Source organism: Mixophyes fleayi, chromosome 5 (genome assembly GCF_038048845.1).
Source record: "Mixophyes fleayi isolate aMixFle1 chromosome 5, aMixFle1.hap1, whole genome shotgun sequence".
NCBI lineage: Eukaryota > Metazoa > Chordata > Amphibia > Anura > Limnodynastidae > Mixophyes > Mixophyes fleayi.
In genome coordinates this window covers 234,068,153-234,089,262 of record NC_134406.1, presented here as the reverse complement: position 1 = coordinate 234,089,262, position 21,110 = coordinate 234,068,153, and the positions used below count along the sequence as shown (strand labels likewise).

Below are 21,110 nucleotides of genomic sequence, written 5' to 3'. Positions count from 1 at the left end.
ATATCATCTTTCCCCAGATGCACTTTCCTGTGTGCTATATTGGCCATAATGGGATAAAGTGCTTTTGGCAGACACAAACGCTGACCTTTACACCACTCTCCTTGCACTTCTAGTGCTCAATGTTTTGGCCAAGTCTTTTTCTCATTCTCTGTTGCTTGTCTCTGCATAAGTTGGAGTGTGGTACGTTCAAACTTGGGGTCAGGGGGTCACCATGTAAATAGACTCCTCTTGGGGTACTGGGGCTATGACGGCTTCTCGTGCGGCCTGGTATACCAGTCTATTTCCCTTAGCTTCAGGGGTAGTGTCTCTGTGTGTGCCTTCACTTTCAATCAGTTTGGAGGGCAGCTGGAATGCGGTGAACAGTGCCCTGGTATGTTCAGCATGTTGACTGGTTTGCTTGCTGCATCCATAAGTCCCTACTTTTCTATATAGAGCCATAATCATGCACACTTACAAACGCATAACTTGAATCAGTGTAAATGTTTACTCTTTTTTTTGCATATATGCTTGCAAGTGTCCGAGCCTTTAATTCAGCTTCTTGCGCTGACATGTGACTCGGTAGAGTCTATTGAATAACTATTTCTGTGTGTGTGGATGTAAGATGTCTGCATTTGGTAGCGGTGTATCTTTAATGTCAGATAAAAAGGGACCTTAGCTTGCGACCATGTATCTGTGTCAGTACTCCTTGTGTGTGTGCACTTACCTGTGTCAGTACTCCTATCTGTGTCAGTACTCCTTGTGCGTGTGTACTTACTTCATAACAAAATAATGTGAAAGGCTTGTCATAATCTGGCAAAGTCAGTGCTGGCGCTGAAGTTACTTCAGCTTAAAATTGGTTAAACATTTGGTTCTGCTCAGAGGAGAGTATAAATGGCTTGCTATTATCCAGAAGTGCTAATGCATGAGCACAGATAATAGCTCATAAAGTCTTAAGGCTTTTTTTCATTTATGTACAAACATTGAATTCCCATCAATGCATAACCATACCCATCATATCAAGAGGTATTTACAGTTCATAATGATTATAGCACAGTAAATAAGGGTAGTGAATGTATTTACAACACTGATTGACTATTATGTGGATAAAAAATAAAAACCTTTTGTTATCTACCATAATTTGACATTACATTGCATTACTTTCTTTCAAACCATCTGATATAAAATTTGGTTAAAAAAAGCAAAAACAAACCCAAACACTATTTCATATTAGAGATGCTCACTGACCCCAGTGTTTTGGATTTGGTTTTGGATCTGGATTACCTTCGGGTTTTGGTTTTGCCAAAACTGCCCTTTCGTGTTTTGGTTTTGGTTTTGTTTTGCTACTTCTTTCAAAATTTAATTTTTTGGGCTAAAATTACATAATTTAGGTATTATTTTGTACCTACATTATTATTAATCTCACTAACACTAATTTCCATTAATTTCCATTCAATTTTGACCACCTCACAGGTCACAATATTATTTTCATACACTTTCAAACAAAGATTGCAGCAGTTTTTTGCCAGTGATAAGAGAAAGGCCATTGTAACGCCTGGACATAAGACCAAAAATCCACCTCTTAAGTGTGGAATTATTTTTACACAAATCCTGACAACAGTTGTCTAGCCATTTGTAGCGTTTGTAAAACCACACTCAGTAGAAGTAGGGACCTTAACCATCTAGGATCCTCATCCATTTTACGGCATTTGAAGTGAGTTCTTGGAAAGCTGTTGGGAAAATCAGAAACTTATATTAAAAAAATAACAACAAGCAGTCCAGCCTCATCTACCTCCCTTCTCTCATCTAGATCCCAGCACCTGCAATCTACACCCCCAACACCTTCATCATTAATATCCCTAGAAGGGATGGGAGTAAGTCCTGCATCCTAGTTCCTAATTCTAGATGACTCCTTCACTACCATGATTCCTCTGAAGAATTATTGAGCGTTAGTCCCGCTGCTGCTGGGGATGGATTTTCAATCTAGATGAAGACCACTAGTAGTTTACATCATTTGACTGTTACACAATTCTTTGCTAGAGGAAGAAAGTAAGAAAGCTGTCACCCAGTCACAAAGCGGATCACAGACGCCATGGGGACTATGCTAGTATTAGATCTGCGTCCAATGTCCACTATTAATGCAGCTGGTTTTAGACAGTTACTTTAGGTCTTCTGTCCCTATTGCCAAATTCCATCACAACACCATTTTACTAGAAAAGCTATTCCTCACCTCTACCAGAAGGTTCATAAAAATTTAATTATTGGGCATACAAAATGCATTTTTACCCACTGTACACTTAACCACAGATATGGGGACAAGCGGAACTGGGCAAACTAAATATTATATGACTGTGACAGCCCACTGGGTTGGTGATTCGCCTTCACCAGCAGGAACAGCAGCAGCATGTACCAAAGTACATCACATTTTTCAAAAGTAGGCGTCTCTGTGTATCAGCGGCTTCAGTAAGAGGCATACAGCTGACAATCTGTTACAAAAAGTAAGGGATGTCATTGCAACATGGCTAATCCTGCTTGGACTCTCCTGAGGATATGTAATTTCTGATAACGACACCAATATTGTCAGAGCATTACAGGGGGACGGGGGGATTCCATCACATTTCCTGTTTTGCTCACACAATCAACTTGGTGTTATATAACTTTTTAAAAAATTACAATGACATGCAGGAGATGCTGTTTGTGTCCTGGAAAATTTAGGGTCATTTGTGGGATTCTGCAACAGCATGTAGGAGAATTCAGCAGCTGCAAGAGGACTAGCATTTGAGGGGAATGTACTTTAGTCCAGCGAAGTAGTCACCTGTGAAGAGAGTGCAGACACGGTTAGCTTGAGTCAAGTGATTGCCTTAATTATACTTTTTGAGAAGCAGCTAGAGAAATTTTACGGATGAAATAAAAGTAAATCTGCTAACTATTGTAATTGTAGATTAAGTACTTAATTCGGTTCGTTAGGATCCAAGAGCTATCAACATCTTGTAATGACGTCTACTCCTTCAGTTTCTCTGGCAACCGATTCTCTGAAATAAACTGAGCTTTCCCAAGACACCCAGTGGAGATGCAGATGAGTCAACACAGCATTTTGATATTTGCTCTGCTCTATAAGAATTGCCAAAAAATCGTGACAGCTCTGCCATAAAATGAACTACAAATTCCATGAGGAAGGCCATTATCGGCAATTACATCAAAGTAAACAGACTTCTATGATGGTGGATTCCAGCAGGGATGAATTAGTATTGTTTGAGGAAGATGTACACAATGATGAGGGTCAATATGATGACAGTGTAGATTGCAGCAGGTGCTGAAATCTAGCTAAGAGAAGGGAGCTACCTGATGCTGGTATGCCTGGTAATATTTTGGTTAGAATGGTATCTTGGCAATATTATGTTTTTCTACAATAAACTTTTTTAGAGTTTTTTTTTTCTTTAAAAAGGTAGAAGCCTTTTATTTATATTTTTGTTTCCCTGACTTAAAGCCACTTATGCACTTCAACATAGGCTTTAGCACATGAGTTAGAGTGATTAGTATCATCATGACTGAGACTGGAGAGTGACACCAACAATGTCACCCCTCCTGTTTCTGTATTAACTATGGCACAACACAATACAATGTCATGGAGACTTGAAGAACACTGACAGCCCTATTATTACAATTTCTGTTTCAGCACTGAACCCTGCCACCTCTCCTGTTTCTGAGTGAGCTATGGTACAATAAAATGTAACTGCAGATTTAGCCCAAGCCAGGCAGGCCTATAATTTCTATTTCAGCAATAACAATTAGCAATGGAGAAATGGAGCTCTTCTCTTTGGGTGTTACCTATATAACGCAGTAGAATTTGCCTGCAAATTCTACAGACAAGCCTGTTTGTCTTCCTCTTCATTTTTGACTGTTAGCAATTGAGCACTCGTCTTTGGGTGTATATTAGATCCTGCACTTATCAGTGCAAATTCAGAAAAATACAGTTTAATCCCTGCTAGGCCCTCCCTAAACAATACAGTGCTATATTATAATTTCAGCAGTCAGAAAAGACAGCTTTTTTAGAAGGGGGTATATGACACCCCAAACACTTTGTAGTGCAAATTCAGAAATATACAGTGCTGCTATATTACAATTCAGCACTCAGCAAATACAGCTTTATTAGAAGGGGATATGAAGATTTCAGCACTCAGCAAATACAGCTTTTTTAGAAGGGGGGATATGACACCCCAAACACTTTGTAGTGCAAATTCAGAAATATACAGTGCTGCTATATTACAATTTCAGACGACTCGGCTCAGTACTCGGATCCCCGAAGTTCAGGTGGGTTCAGTTTCAAGGAAACCGAGCCCACCCATCTCTATTTCATATTCAACTATGTTGGTCCATTTCTCCTTTTCTCTTTAAAAACACAGTAGTCATTACTCAGCAGAGTCTACTTTATTTAAATCCTTCATTAGTTTCTAATTATGTATGTTGTGGCTGTGGACCAAAACATATTGCAAACTTCTATTCATTGGAAGTTGGATAAATTCAATCTGGATTTCTCTGCAGCTGGAGACCTTGTGTGAAGAAAAAATTTTTTTGCATAGAGATTAACATTTATTCATTAGGGATTACAGTAACTATCATTAATTCACATCTCCCAATTAGTGTGTGGTATTGCATGTAATACGCTTGTACACCATTATCTGATAACCAGTAAACATTTTTGTGCAGTGAAAAGCTGCTAATAAGACACTTGTTTACGTATTTCTCTGTGTAGCTTAAATGAGACGCTATGCTTTCCGTGCAATAAAAATATGCTTTCCTCAAAGGGGCAGTCCCTAATCTCACAAACAGGGAATGTCAAATGACGTGACCTGGGCATTTAAAGCCACTCCTTTCTCATCATCACCTAGTACAACCTCCTTGAATGACACTAATATGTTTTCCGAGTTTTCAAACATTCAATCTGTAATCTTCCAGGCTTTCAGCCATTTGAAAGCAACACTGCTTCTCTCATAAATCAGAGTACTCTTGTTAGATACCTCACATTGTGTCTACAAATCACTCATCAAAATCTCCCATCACCAAATATTCACACATATTTCCAGATTCTGTGATTACCATGTTGAAAGTACAAATGTATTCATTTAAGGAAGTCTCGCTAACAGACGACATTTTATCTTGTAACATTTCTTTATGGGCATAACAAACCCTCCTGATTTCTGATTACATTCATCAGCGCCATTTTTACACAGATTAAAACCACTTGTAATATCTGCATGTAAAAGCTCACTCCCACAATTCTCAACTTCATTAAAGAGAAAGCTATTTTTCTCAACTTCAGAAACAAAATTATTTTATTCAAATACAGAATCGGCTTGTTGGACCCCAGCCAGTTTTCTTCTGACAGTAATAATGTGCATTATTTACAGTCTTGTCCGTCCACTGAATCGTGCAGTGATGGACCAAACATTTCAACACTTGTTTTGCATCTCTTCAAAAGCTTACAATTAAGCAATGCAGGCATTACATTTACAAATGTACAACTTTTTCAACCTTGAAACATGTCTCTTGTAAAATGGTCAAGACAGGCAAATACGGATCTCCCTAACACACAGTAAGACGGAGACAAAACTCACATACAGAGGAAGAAAAATTAACTGTTATCTTCCAGCCTACAGCTGTGGAACTAAAAGTCCCAGCATTAAAAGAAATACAATTCAACTTCAATATGCTATTACTACTCAGCACTCCAGACATATTTTTTACTCTTGAAATATTGAAGCATACTTAAAAAAACTTGTTATCAATGTTACATACATTGCCAGATAGCAAAATACAGAGTCCTTCTTATCTCAACACATTGCAGTCTTCTACACAGAATAAGGGAGGGGCACTGTGACAGGATGGACCGCCTATGCCACCCTGTCTGTTGATGCTGGGAACCGGCTGGGCTTACTTTGCCACCGTTCCCTTTCGTTATTTTGAATACACCCCTCCTGCTGCAGAGGGAGGGGCCTGCTGCCACCACTAAACTTCTTTATGGTGCTCAGAACCACGTTCCTTATGGGTAACTGTCACTGCTAGTGTACTCCTGTTGCTGGTGTACCTGGGCTGGTACTCCTGACCTCTTACTGTGGATCAGGGTTGCTGTGAATGGATCCCCCCCTGGCCTATCACACTGACCAGAGTTGCAGGTAGCAGGCACAGCGATGGTACTGGAAACGCTTGGGACCACACCTCAGAGTCAGCCGGAGAACGGATTAGATGTTAGGGTCTAATCGGCAGGTCACAGGATTACAGCAATATTGAAGAAGTTGTCAAGCAGGTCTTTGAAGCAGAATGATGTTTTATTGCTCAACTGTCCTGACAGGGACAGTCCCACTGATTTAAGGTATCAGTGGTCAGGTCAGATGGAACATCAGAATGATACATTTCAGTGTACAAGTCATAGCATTTATACCTTTCAGACACATGCTATTTTTAGCATCAGGATATACTCTATTTACACAAACATAAATTTACATATATTGCAAAGCCACTAATATTTATACTTAGCTTTGAAATTCTTAAAAACCTTGCTGTGATATCCTGCATCTTTGAAATGCAGTAGCATGTTTCAAGTTAAACCTCACACATCAGAAGATCTAATTAACACATGGCCTTTCATCAGACTGTTCGGAATTCATATTCACACAGAACAACACAAGGACATACAACAAGCCAGTTTCCCAAACCACAATACACCAAAGGCTTGGTAGAGACAGGCTCACTGTATCAGATATATGCATTAGAAATAGGCATATCCTATAGTAAGGTTAGACAAGAGACAAATTTCTTCCTTGGTCTCAGAAATAACGATTATCTATCCCATAATATAAACAATATAAAAAAATAAGTGCAAATGCAATTACATAAATAAGTGCCCTGCGCTATTTGCTTTAAATAAATTGTTACCAAAAGTTATTTAATAGTGATCCAGTCTCAGGCACATTTCACTCTTTCAGCTGCGCAGCATCAAACATACATTTTTAGTACACAACCTACTTGATTAATTATTTTAGTCATTATATCATTTAGCTTGTGATACATTTAGCATATCCACATATATTGTGACTTTCCAGATCTCTCAACCTTCCTGTGCCACCTCAAGCAATCTCTGGATGCCCCTTTTGCAGAATAGCCTGACAGCATCTGGGATGAAGGTCTGCCAAATTCATCTAACTTCTTGACAAAGTTCTGGGGATGGTGTTGGTCTATCACACATGCACTCAAAATTCACTCATCTTTCAGAAATCTAATTACCAATACAATTACAGTAAACAAAATGAGTTAGTAATTACTGTATAAATCTGAGACTTACATATCTGCATGTCTAATACCTTAGACCAGGGGTAGGCAACCTGCGGCTCTCCAGGTGTTGTGAAACTACAAATCCCAGCATGCCTTCCCACCTATCTGCAGGTTATCTACTGGCAAAGCATGCTGGGACTTGTAGTTTCACAACACCTGGAGAGCTGAAGGTTGCCTACCCCTGCCTTAGACGGACATAAGGAAGCTCTAAACAGAGGAGCCGGACGAGTAGAAAACTCTATTCACCTGGGTTATAGTCAGAGTCCTGTGTCCAGGGCGACCTCCATTTGTGTCTCTCCTTGGCTCAGGGCAGGAGTCTCGGTGTCGACCGCCAATGCTGTCGAATCTAAATCAGATTGTTCACCTGTAAGTGTCAGTTTATCAGTTATGAGCTCATCAGCTGGAGAGAATTAAATACACTGCATGTTTTGCGTGTACAATTAATTCTGCTTTATTATTTTTAATACTCAAGTAAGTGGAGCTCTAACAGGCAGTTAGCATAGCACTCCCCATTATCCCTCACATTATGAAGATCATACTAAGTTGCCAAGGAGTTATATCTTAGTAGGCGCTGTGAATCTAAGGAATCTATCCACTCTGAGTGGAGAGGTGCCTATGCTAGTTGAGTGGTGAGGGAGTGTTACTATCTCCAGATGGATCCAAGACTTTGTCTGGAATGATAGTTTTGGTCCCGTTGACGGTTATTCGTCATATAGAATATTTTCACATCTTTCATTATAGGAAGTGGTGTGAGTAATTGACGGTTCCAATATACTTTGTGCATATAATTTTAGCACAGACTCTGAATATTTGTTACGTTTAGAATGCAGAGTAAGATACTTACCTGTTACTATATCTGGATATTTTGTGTCATAGATTCTGATCTCCTACAATCTCTTATTGGTCTTTATCACTACTAGACCTGTTATCTCCTTTGACATATAAGGTATGCATACCAAGTTATGGTTTCTGAGAGGACCATAAAAGGAGAACTTTAAGTTTTGTAGTAGTGTGTATTGTTATATGGAACCCACTATTATATGGGAATCTCTACCAATTTAAATTTATTCATATACAATTTTTCTGGCTAAAGAGTGCTTCCAGTGCATTTTATTTCACTTTCACTCTATACACATTAGTCATTTTATATTTCGCTATTTTATTTTATTTTATTCATTTGGATAATAAAAGTTAAGTTTAATAACCTTGTGTATGGTCCAGTACTGAACATTTCCTACGACTCTGGAGAGTTGAAGTGCATCTTTTTAAACACAAACCTTTTTCTTTCTATATACAGCTTCTGTACCTTGTTGTTATTAGATAGCACCCCTCATATCTCTATTAAGAGGAGATTTTATGAAAATTACATAGAGGGAGACTCCCAGTAATCTGTGCGATGGGAATTTTTTGAGTAAGGAGTGTCATCTGTAAGTTTTCAGTTTCATAGTTATCATTCAAAAGTGACTTTCTCCCACTGTATTTACTGGACTGTATTCAAACTTAATTTTTTCTTTCTTGTTCCCGCTGGACTATAATCATAATGCTTCACAACAACAACTGTCTTGATTATTCTACCTGACAATTCTGATCTTGAAGTATTACTTTGAAACTTATTTCAAACATTCTGCCCCTTTTTGAGAAGCCATCTTCATATTTACAATATCACACTGCCATCTAGAGGCTTCTCATAATCTGTCAGCTCCTTCCAACCACTGCCACTCAAATTCCTTGTCACTGTAAATCTCTTCAGTCCAAGTGTCCGAATATGTAACATTTAACTTGTGTATATGGACCTTTGGCTTTGTCTAGCCCTGCAAACGCACAACATTTCAAATCTGACAGGTGCCATGGAGACCATAGGGCAAACATTATAGAGAATCTTTTAATGCAGATTCTGGAAACGCCTGTTCCTCTTCAGAACTGAAAGACCTCACACCGTCTAGTTTGATATCGGAAGCTCACGGCATTTTATCATATAATGAAATGGTCAGAGTGATCAGGGAGACGATGGAATCTTTAATGCAGAACCAGGCATCAAATTGTCAGAGATGCCATAAGAAAACTTAAAGATCAGATATCTCAGACCACCAAACAAGTTACTGAGCAACGCTCCGGTAAACATATGCAAGATATCTCTACTCTAAAATGACAAGTCGCATCTCAACAAAAAGTGCAAAAACAGATGCTGCCTAAAGTCGACAATTTGGAGAACAGATCACTTCATAATATTCTGGGTCTGGTCAGTCACCATGAAAGTGTCAAAGGACCGCCTCTCCTTAAGTTCTTCATGACAGACCTGGCTAATATTCTGAATTATATCAGAGGACCTGCGGGGACTAGAAATTTATTGTGCTCATTGCTTGGACCAATGAGAGATAATACTGAAATGAAACCAAGAAACTGCCGTCTTCGGATGTTTAAGTTACATTCAGGGTATTCAATTAGCTTTTCAAATCGCGGTAACGCGCCGGAACAGCCGCGAAATGTAATACACGTTACCGCAATAACGTGGATTTTCGTTCGCAGCCCATAGGGTTGCGTACGAAAATCCGCGTTAATGCGGTACCTTAATACCCGCAAGAACGCGCACTTTTCGCGGTAACGCGCATTACAGCGAATCGGAAAGCTAATTGAATATGCCCCACAATGTCCATTTATGGCCACAAAACAAAGTGAATGCAATGTTGTTTCCTCATATTTCAGGACTACTCCTCAGTATCCAGGGTGCGCAAAGGATGTTTCCTATCTGCACAAAACTTGTGCAAACAGGTCGGAAATTTGCACTCCTTTACCTGGCAAGACTGAACCTCTTTGATGGCAAAGACTTTAATTCTGCAGATGATGCACAGGCATTCCTAACCGAGGAGAAATCATAGAGGGCAGCTTTATCCGAAAAATCCTTAAATATGATGCATACTTGATTTCTGACAACTAAGTATACAGTGTTCCTTTTTGTGCCTGCATTTGGAATACTTAAAATATCATTAAATAGATTGACATGTTAGTGCAGTCTTGGTGTATCATTGCAGTAGCATTGATTATTTAGATGTCTTGTTCTCCACCCCCAGTACCATTACTGACTGTAATAAATAGTAAGATGTTATAGTTGATATCAGACACTCTTGCTACTACTTTTAAAGAAGAAGTTGCAAAGATTTTCTTTTAGGTTTATTCTTATATTGTTACATGTTTCACTAATGTTATATTAGCATTGTGTATTTTATATTGGATATTATCATTCTACACTTATTACTCTAAAATATTATAATTTACCACACACACACACTGTGCATCTCTCCCAATGTGGTCGCGAAAAGGCCATACTTTAGACGTTCATTGAAACTTTATTACAGTGTTATATTATTTCTATTTGTTTTTGTTTTTCCTCATGTACTTTCCCAAACTCACATATTCCTATTTTCTGCCAGTGTATGTAACTTAGGTCCTTTCAGTTCCAGCACATAGTCAGTAGAGGTGGGTTGTAATGGGGGACACTGAGCGCAAGGGGTGTCATGAGGAGCACAATTCAAAAGGGGCTGAAAATGTGGTGAGGTCAAGGGTCAATAGAAGTATCTTTTTATTGTGCAGGTTTCACTAGAAGGCTCTCTCTGCAAAGATCAGAGGAAGGCTCTCTGCCTTGTGCGGGGATTCAAAGCAAGGCTCTGCCTTGTATGGGGATCAGAGGAAGGCTCTCTGCCTTCTGCTTGGATTCTGAGGAAGGCTCTCTGCCTTGTGCGGGGATCAGAGGAAGGTTATTTGTATTGTGCTGGTTTCACTAAAAGCCTCTATTTTGCACAGGGATCAGAGAAGGCTCATGTATTGTGAAGGGGTCACTGACAGTGCAGAGGCTAGCATATGAGAGAAATGCTGATGGACATGGGGTGACGTGAGCAAAAAGATGTTGGGCATTGGGTGGCATGCGATAGAATAGTTGCTTTGCATGGTGAACGTTAGAGGCTTATGGGCAGGGGGTGGCGTGTGAGAGACAAGCTAGTGGATAGGGGGTGGCATTTGACAGAAAAGCTAGTTGGTAGGTGGTGGCATATAAAAGAAAAAATCTGGTCAGCATGGGCCCATATGTGAGTGTGATGAGAAACTGGTGGAAACAGTGAGCCTGTAATAAGGTTGTGGACTGGGTGTTATGTGAAAGTAGAGCTAGTGGGTAGGGAGTGGCATTTGAGAAAAGCTGTTTGTCAGTGGGTGTCATGTGAGAGAACCTGGTGGGCAGCAGGAGGGTAATAATCTAGGGGGTAGGGTGACATGTGATAGAAAAGCTGTTGTTTAGGGGGATGTGAGAGTTTTATGGGCATGGAATGTCAAGTGAGAGAAATGCTGGTTGGGCAGGGGGTGGCATGATAGAAAGTTGGTGGGTAACTTGGTGATTTCAAATTTAGAAAAATAGAATTTGACAACTATATATATTTTTACTATATCGTCACATCTTTTGGTTAGCTGCAGTTTCAGCACTATCATAGGATGAGATTGTTGTTACTCACAAAATGGTTTAGCTGCATATACATCCTTAAGGTGCATAGACTGCATGTGTGTATTCTGTGAATTAGCAGCTCTACCATTTTGTGAGTGACAGCAATCTCACTCCATGATAGTGCTGAATCTGTAACTAACCACAGGATGTGACGGCATACCATGTCTGTATTGCGCAAGGAACACGTCCATTAAGGCTTCTGTCTTAACTGTTGTAATTTCATTACATTTTATAGTTTGAGTGGGAGGGTTTCAATAGTTTTCTTAACTTTTAGATTGTATATAAATATAAGAAACCTTATTTGGACACGTTAACCGTAAGGTTTGTTTGTCCATGGAACAGAGTTATAGAGGGAGAGGACTTCAGACCTTACTCACCTGTAGCCCTTCTAAATTCACCAAGAACGAATATATCTCCCCAAATTTCCCAAAATGTAGTTTTTTTTTAAGAGATACATTTAACGCCTCATTGACTATTTAATAAAACCTGTAAAAGAGACTCTAGATACACTAAGTATTTACCAATTTGGACAAAGACAGAATTTACCTCATCACTATCCAATAATAATTATACGATCTGAAAAGAGAAAGGTATTTTGGCTATCAGAGACATCTTTGACCCGGGGGCCACTTTTTACAGTTTTTGACTGCTACAAGATCTATATAATCTCCCAAGTACTCACTTTTACCTATATATGCAAACATAGCATTATATACAAAGTAAACAGCAGCATTGAACAATTTCAAATGGTCCGCAACCAGATTGATTAGATTTTTTACTCAGTTTTTCACATACCAATACATTTAAAATAAGATCCCTATACAGGAAATATTTAGTTTAGCCAGATCTCAAAAGGTGCATTTGAAAATAATAATCAAAGCTTAATCTCTCAGGCAAGAGAAAGTATTTAGTTGCCACAGAATCGGTCTTTACCAGAAATGTAAGGGGCAACAGGCAAACTTAACATATAGCATATGGAAATGCCCGAAAATATCTAAGTATTTAAATAAGTTCTTTTTATTAATCACACCTTTCATCTACAGCTGAGGACAGCTTAAAGAGATATAATCTTTCTAATACTAATATTACTCCTTTTCTTTCTATTATTGTCACCTTAGCAAAAAAGCTATTTTGGGTAAATGGATGTCACCTGCCTCCCCTACGATTTTCGAAATTATATTCAAGTCATTAGAGCTTTTATACTTTGATAGACATTCCACCCTTTCTGATGTTGTTAAAGGAGTTAAACGTTCCTATGCTAAATGGGGACCATACATCGAATCTCTTGATGAGCCTATGCAGACTCACGTAATGCAAGTATTCAATTCCACAGAATGTTTTTTGTTGAGACAAATAGAGTGATGTTCTAAATTAATTTCTGAATTTAGTGGTATATCAGAATATATTTGGATTATTATGGGCTTTTCAACTTCTTCTCTCCCCCCAGTGGTTTATAGAGTCTGTACCCCTCCCGTCCAATAGTATCTACAAAGCAGCGCTTTTTAGAATGGATAGTTCTTTCTTCCCTGTCCCTTCCCCTTCTGCCCTTACTCTATTCTTTATTTTATGTTATTTTGTTATATAGTTGAAAAAACAAAAAAGTGAAAATGTACAATTGTATTTTGTCTGCATTTCTGCTTGTTTATTGTATTCTATTTGTGTGTACAATAAAAAGATAAAAAACAAACAAACCCCCCCAACAGATTGACAGATGGAAGCATCTCTGTTCCAGCCTTACACCTGCACTACATTACAAGCTCCTTACCATCCTCCCACGACACTTATACTGCTTGCAATCTTCACACATGCTTAATGCATTGGGGGAAATTAACTGAAGACTCCATATTTATGCCTTAATTGTGCACGCTATCTTCTTATTCTGCTCATGGATAGGCTTGTTACATAACCATACGGTTTCACACTTTCACTCTTATGACACACCTAGTTCAGTCCTAAACCTAATTTACTGTCTCTCACAGATTTGTATATATAATATCCCCTGTATCAAGAAATTATAAATTCATAATCACAATGCATATATATATATGTATGTTATAGAATCTTTACTTTTATAATAATGTAATAATATAATTTCAATAACATAAGCTTATACATGGTACATATAATTGACAATCTATGTTTAGGTACAACATCTTCTCAATTTCTTGCTAATTATCTATGTGTGCGTATATGTATGTGTCTCAGAATTCATTACAATTCTCATGTTGGCTGCATTATCTCCGTCTTAATCCTAATTATATATATATATATATATATATATATATATATATATATATATATATATATGTTGTATACATAAATATAATAATGCTTCATTCACGCCAAAACACCTCTTCCATATAAGGAGGCAGCCTTCCTTCAAAGCTTCAGTTGGTAAAGCTGATAAACATGAGATCTAGGAAACAAAGAAGAAGGACACAGGGGAGCCTAAAAGTGTAAAAAGGAAAGAAACCTGAGTATTCTAATGCCACCTTTATATTTTCTTACAAAGTAATAAATAAATGAATAAGTACATAAACCCATGACTAAAAATCTTATAAAACCTACTTATGCAAACAGAGATATTGCCAAATAATCATCATTTTCAAAAAGGCTCTTTACAATTATTATATATGTACTCTAATACCATTTGTTAAAAAGATACATAATAGCAACAATAAGGAATTAACAATGAAACAAGCCGACAAAGGTGGTGGTGTGGTGTTACTAGATAGAACGGAAGCACTGAGGTTGCTTAATGATGAAAACTCTTATACCAAACTCCCAAAAGATCCCACAGTTGAATATGTTTCCTTGCTGAGAGATACTTTAATTAAGGGCCTACGTGAACATGCATTAACTAAAGAGGAATATCAATATTTATTAGTTTCAAATCCCATTATTCCTATTTTCTGTTATCTACAAATAATCTATAAACCACTGAAAAGAAATGCTGGTAGATCTATTGTAGTCGGTATAGATTCTTTGACATCCCACACTTCGCAATATGTGGACATATTTCTTAGAAAATATGTATTTAAGTTACAATTCTACCTGAAGGACACGAGCAGTATATTGAATGTCTTTGAAAACTTTCAATGGAGTCCTATCTACACATGGCTTATGATAGACATACAATCTCTACACACAGCAATAGAACACCTGAAAGGTATTAGTGCTTGTAGGCAATTTTTAGACTCTGATCCCGGCCTCTCCCTGGCACATAAAGATTTTATATGTGAATTATTTAATTTTATTCTGACTCAGATTTATTTTAATTTTTTAGATTTTTTTTTACCTCCAAGTGTGTGGCATAGCAATGGGGACAATTTTCGCACCAAGTTTCGTGCGGTTGTAGTCTTTACCCCGATGACTGTAATGCCGACAGCAGATAACACAACAAGAATATACCGGAGGTGTATTCTCCGACAGAGTGGTAATATTGACAGGTTGGAAGACAGACCTCAAACAGTGGCGACGAATGGAGAAGCCGGCAGCCAGCGATAACGTCCCTTTCAAGGTGCACACTCCGTTTCTTGCTGTTAACCTGGTAATTTAAGGACGCTTCGCCAATACAATGTACTAGACTTTTTAAACTACATTGTCTTAATAGACAAGATGGTGGATTTTTTGACTAGGCTCAGGACTTTGAATTTTATCTTTTAGAACTGCATATATATATATATATATATATATATATATATATATATATATATATATATGTACATACATACCTTCAGAAGATGACACAACCACATTATTTCTGACCTACTTCTGCAACAAAAGGTCTGTTACTTCTGTTACAATCTGAATGTGAATTTGAGGCAAAAAAGAGAGTGTGGAAACTGTGACACTGAGACAGTAAACTTATGAAGTGGGTAGAATGATGGTGCCATTGCCATGTGGATGGCACTTATTGATGGCTGCACTTTAGATCAGCTTTGTGCCCATTCTCTCACATAATCTGTGTTTAACTGCTGAACCCATTGTGCTCAACCGTCATTGATGTTGCCTACTCTATACTGCTGCAGTACCAACTGAGCTTGAGTATATATGGACAGACTACCTTGGCTAACCATTTGTATCTCGCTATGCATACGTTTCATATTTCTTGGCAGCTTATCCACCTATTGTCAAAAAGAAAGTAGCAGCTATGGTTGGATATTTGATTTAGCCTTGAAACCAGACTGTTTGTATGACTTTGGGGCCTATTTATGAATGGCTGTATATGCCTCCCTGTCACTGGTGGAAGTGGCTAGTTAGAAGAGGTGGTATGCAATTTTAGCAAGTGAATGCAATATGATAGCTTTACAATCAAAGTAGTAGGGGAAGTGGCGGTATGACATATCACTGTATACCAGCCCATTTCAACCACTGCCCACTGTTAATTACCATCCCTTATCACAAAATTCCAAATGATACCCCAGAGGTAAATCACCACAACCGCAATTTATGCAGGGCCCCCTTCTCTGGGCATCCTAATGAAGGGATCACTGATGCGCGTCCAAGTTTCTACTTTCAATTTCATGTTTTCGCTTTCCACTTTGTCTCCTCATACCAACCATACCAAACCATTATCATCATCATTTATTTCTATAGTGCCACCAATTCCACAGCTCCATACAGACAATATTTGTACTCACATCAGTCCCTGCCCCATTGGAACTTACAGTCTAAATTCCCTAACACAGACTAGGGTCGATTTGATAGCAGTCAATTAATGTACTAGTATGTTTCTGGAGTGTGGGAGGAAACTGGAGTACCAGGAGGAAACCCATACAAAGGAAATTGCACAAAAATGACAGTTGCTATTTTAGTCTTGGTGTCTGATAATGCTTCTGCCTTACAGAAGCCACACACACACTTTTCCGCCAACAGCTACAATTGTTTTTGCCTTTACTCTATGTATCAATTGTTCCCAACTCCTCTTAGATTGTAAGCTCACTTGTGCAGGTCCACCTATACCTTCTGTATCATGTCACTGTATGCAGTTTATCTGTATCATTATTCCCTTAATGTAAATTGCTGTATAAAATATTTGTGCTTTGTAAATTGAGAATAATGAAACCCAGTCACTAGATGGAGAGATAGTTGTGTCATCCTCAAGAAACTTCACAAGTTTGCCATCATGAGCAACTGCAATGTCTTTTATTATTGATCCAATTTGATTTGTATCATTGTCCTCTCAATGTACAGCGCTGTGTAATATGTTGGTGCTTTACAAATGTAACCCTCTGTCACTCTGTCCTGGGGTGGATGGATAGTTAATGCACCTCTTCACCTGCACTTTCTTTTTAGCCCTGGCTAGCTCTTGGGTGTGGGCATAAGTTTCCCAGAGGGTCGCCACACATTACAGCAATGTCTGTTAAGTGTGCACACAGTTGTTATTGCGTGATGGTGTAGTGAAATAGTTGTTGCAGTAAGTTCAGGCGTAAGACTCTCTATATTGCAAAATATAAACTTTATTTACCCTCCTTCATTCCAGCACATTCTTAAACGGCTACAATAATAAATCAAATATATTCAGATCTCTTTCTTCTCCTGCACGGATCTTAACGGTTACATCGATATGTTAATAGCACAGTCACTGTTAAAACGCACATCCATTCTCTCTCAACAGTGTTTCACTGACCCCTCCTCTGCAGGGGTAACTATTCAGTTGTTTGGGCTCTGACACTTACTTGCTAGTGTTCTCTCAGCCTCTTCAATGTTTGTTGCCTCTCTGCTCCCAGCAGGAAGTCTCTTGGTCACTCAGGTGCTCCGTCTCTTAGTCCTACCGTTATATTTTAAGGTAATGTATTATATTCCCCCTGACTGAACTCTGCTCTCTACCATACAGCCACATTCTGAGGTAATTTTTTCCTCAAATCTGTCCCATTTTACTCTTTCTCTCACAATGTACTTGAACCTTCATGACAGCAGTCCACGTACCTACCCCCCAGATTGCTGGAGGGTAGAACCTAGGACCTCATTACCTGCATCCTGGGTTCCTGACACTCACTCTCTCAACACACACTTCTGATCAGCTTATACCAGCTTTGTGTTGCTAAGCAACCGTCCCTGTTGTGTCTCCTCAAGGCCCTAGTACCAGGGCCACATAGTAACTGGGAAGTGTGAACAACCACGCCAGAGGGGGTGTTACATTAATAATATATGTAATGGAGAGTAATAACTGACTGTCAAAGAAATGCAAGAAGAGGTTGGAAAGATGATGGAGGAGATTTTTGCTTCATTTCTGTTTTTTTCCCTTTGTTTATGTTTAGATGCTTTCAAGACATCCTTGAAAGAAAGTTGGATATGTTGGCTAATGCAGAGATAAAGGTAAGTAATGGGGAGTTAACACTGGATCTCCTCTGCATGCAACTGATATTAGATTCCATATGAATATATTTTTTCACTGAGAATTGTGGTGTAAACAGAAAACAGTAATGGGCCGAGCTGTGGAGTACTCTAGCATAGAGAAGACTGAGGAATCCTAAATAATCAGTGTTTGGAGTATTTGCTGCACCATGTCTAAAGCAGAGAGGAGGAGCAGGAGGGAAGATTGAACAGATTTGGTGGATTTAAGAGGGTCTATTAGAGTGATATAGTTCAGGAAAAGAGTTAACACTTGTTAACAAGGCTCTTAAGTAGTTTTGAGGCAAATCGAGGTATATAAATTGGTTGGTAACTAGAGCTTAGAGGTAGGTGAAGAAAGGGTTTCTTGGTATTGATAATTATGTGTTTGCAAGCAGAGGGGAAAATACATGTGGAGAGGGATAGGTTGAATAATTCAGTCAAGACTGTGACCAGTATGGTGGAGTCTTTACATAACAAAACTTACCAGGAATAAACTAAAGGACCTCAATATGTACAGCTGGGAGCAGAGAAGGAGAGGGGGGATGGTTTCGATATAATATTTAAAATATTCCAAGTGTTTTAATAATGTGCAACAGGAAATCATTCTACACAGCAAAAAGGCATGCACTAAAACTGAAGGGTAGAAGGCTTACAGGCAATGGGAGAAATAAATACTTTACTAAAATGGTATGAAAGCCGACAAAGTTTGAGGTGAGTGTAAGACAGTGATGAGGTTTGGATGTCTGGTGCAGTGCAAAGTCACCTATGATTGTTTAAATTCTTTCTTGACTCAACAATATTTTTGACACAGAACACTGTTGTTGGGACTAGTGATAATATTATTTTATCTAGTTTGTTATTCATATCTCAAGAAAAAAAAAGACTGTTAAAATGTCCCGTCTAGTCATGTTCATCCACAACAACTCAAAAATAGGATTTGTTGATTTTTAGTTGCTTAGACTGTAAAGCAGCATCCCAAAACTGTAAAATATCATATAAACTACACACAATGCAATGATTGCCCATTTATCAATCATCAAGAATGATGTCAACAGAAGGGGAACAAATCCTAGTGTTACTTTATGTTATGGCTTCCCACCATATTAGGCAGAGAGGTCGTGACTCCACTTGTGGCATGGTTGAGTGAGTGTTTATGAAGCTTTGGTGCATGTGTTTACTTAAGGGGTATGTTCGTGGGAATCCGAGTGTTTAAAGAGTGTTACTCGAGCTAAGTTTCTAGTTAGTGGAACAGGTACAAGCTGAATGTTGTATGCTCAAGTCTTATAGCACTTCAATTATCACTTGTTCAAGTGATGCCAAGTGAACCTGACTGCTGTGTGAGATTGAGTACTTCAGCATGTCAGAGTTCTAAGGGGAGGTTCCGGAACTCGGAGAGACACCAGTGGTGCAACAGAGAGTTATGAGTAAAGTGCTATGAAATATGGTGGTGCTATATAAATAAATTTTGATGATGAGTGTTAACACTGAGTGTAAAGTCAAGGCAAGGTGCTGATAACCTGTCCTGTACATGTACTGGGGGGAAAGGCAGCTTTAATCCCTCTGGGAGGTTTGAAACTGCACCTATTAGAGTCCCAGGTATAGGACGAGTGAAAGCTGCACCATGCAAGAATATCAGCTCTTATTCCAAGTGAAACTACTGCCTATGTAACAAAGTGAACAGTGCTGGAGAGTAACGTTCAAAAATGAAAATAAAAGTATACCCCATTTATTTTCAGCAAATGATATGGCCTGGCACCCATTTATATCAATACAGGTTATTGTACAATGCTACACCTGCTGTATCTGCACTTTGCACATGCAGGTTTAATAACTACTGTGTAAAGACAAGTTTTCTGTTCACTCACAGATGCTTAAGGTGAGAGAATGAGCTAGAGGCGGTGGTACACCCAAGGGTACTGCAGCGGTAGGTGTAGTGGAGATGTCCACCACTCACTAGGTAAATGGGTTACAAGTTATAGAGTTTTTCAACTCAAATTTTTTTTTTTACTGTATGCTGGGCATGTGTGTAGGAAGATACTTCCCTGCTTACCAGCTGTTTACCTCCTAGACCTGCTTGTCATGGTTGAGAGATATTGGGGTTACTACTATTCCAGAGAGCCTGCATAGAAACCTAACAAAAATTAAGGATACCTTATAGCATGGCTGAGCTTTCTTTTTTTCCTACAGCTTCAGATTACTACCACTGTAAACTAAATTCTGCATACTTGCAGCATGTGATCCCAGCTGAAAAACTTCCAGATATAGCCTAATAAAAATATTCACACAGAACCCACTATATGAGAAGAACATCAGCCATTCAGTGTCATAAAATCCGGCTTCTGCTTTCTCATGTGTTTTTTCAATGTAAAAACCTTGGCTGAATGTATGCATTAACTGATCTTAATACACCTTTACCTTGTGTACTATGTAATTAACAAGGTACACAGGGTTCCATTTTGTTCATTGGCTGTATATGCACTATGACCTCTCATGCTTACACCAGCCAGCACAACAGAGAGGGCTTGTGGTATAGAGGAAGCCCTGAATGAGCTCTTTACTCTAATAGTCCACTTCACCTTCCAAGTCAAGCATTCAGACTGAACTATGCATGCTCCAGATCTAGTTTCCTGTATATCTCTCCTGTTCCAGCAGGAGGAAGCCTTTCTCAGAGAGAGCACAGTGTGCTGAACAAAATGCTCTCTACCAAGTGAACTGAATTTTGGGGGGACCTAATTTTTTATGCTTAGGTTACCCTAATGAGATTCTTAAAGCACAAAAATAACATCATAGGACCTGGTGACAGGTTTATTTTAACGTTAGTGTTTTTAGTTTAGTATTACTATATTTCCCCATGTATAAGACACACCTTAATTTTGGGGCCCGAAATTTGAATATGTGTGTAGTGTGCTGAGATTGCAGGGGCTTGCTGCCGGCGGCTGCACACTATGTGCAGGTCTGTTTGGCAGAGACAGGCAGGGAG

At 38.7% G+C, this 21,110-nt stretch overlaps 1 long non-coding RNA gene across 1 annotated transcript in view; it reads left to right on the top strand.

Annotated features, from left to right (window-relative positions):
* Positions 1–21,110, top strand: part of LOC142159080 (uncharacterized) — a 52,329-nt gene that overhangs the window by 3,002 nt on the left and 28,217 nt on the right. The window contains exon 2 of the long non-coding RNA XR_012692901.1: positions 18,055–18,112. This is a non-coding gene — a long non-coding RNA (uncharacterized LOC142159080). The remainder of the gene's footprint in view (positions 1–18,054; positions 18,113–21,110) is intronic.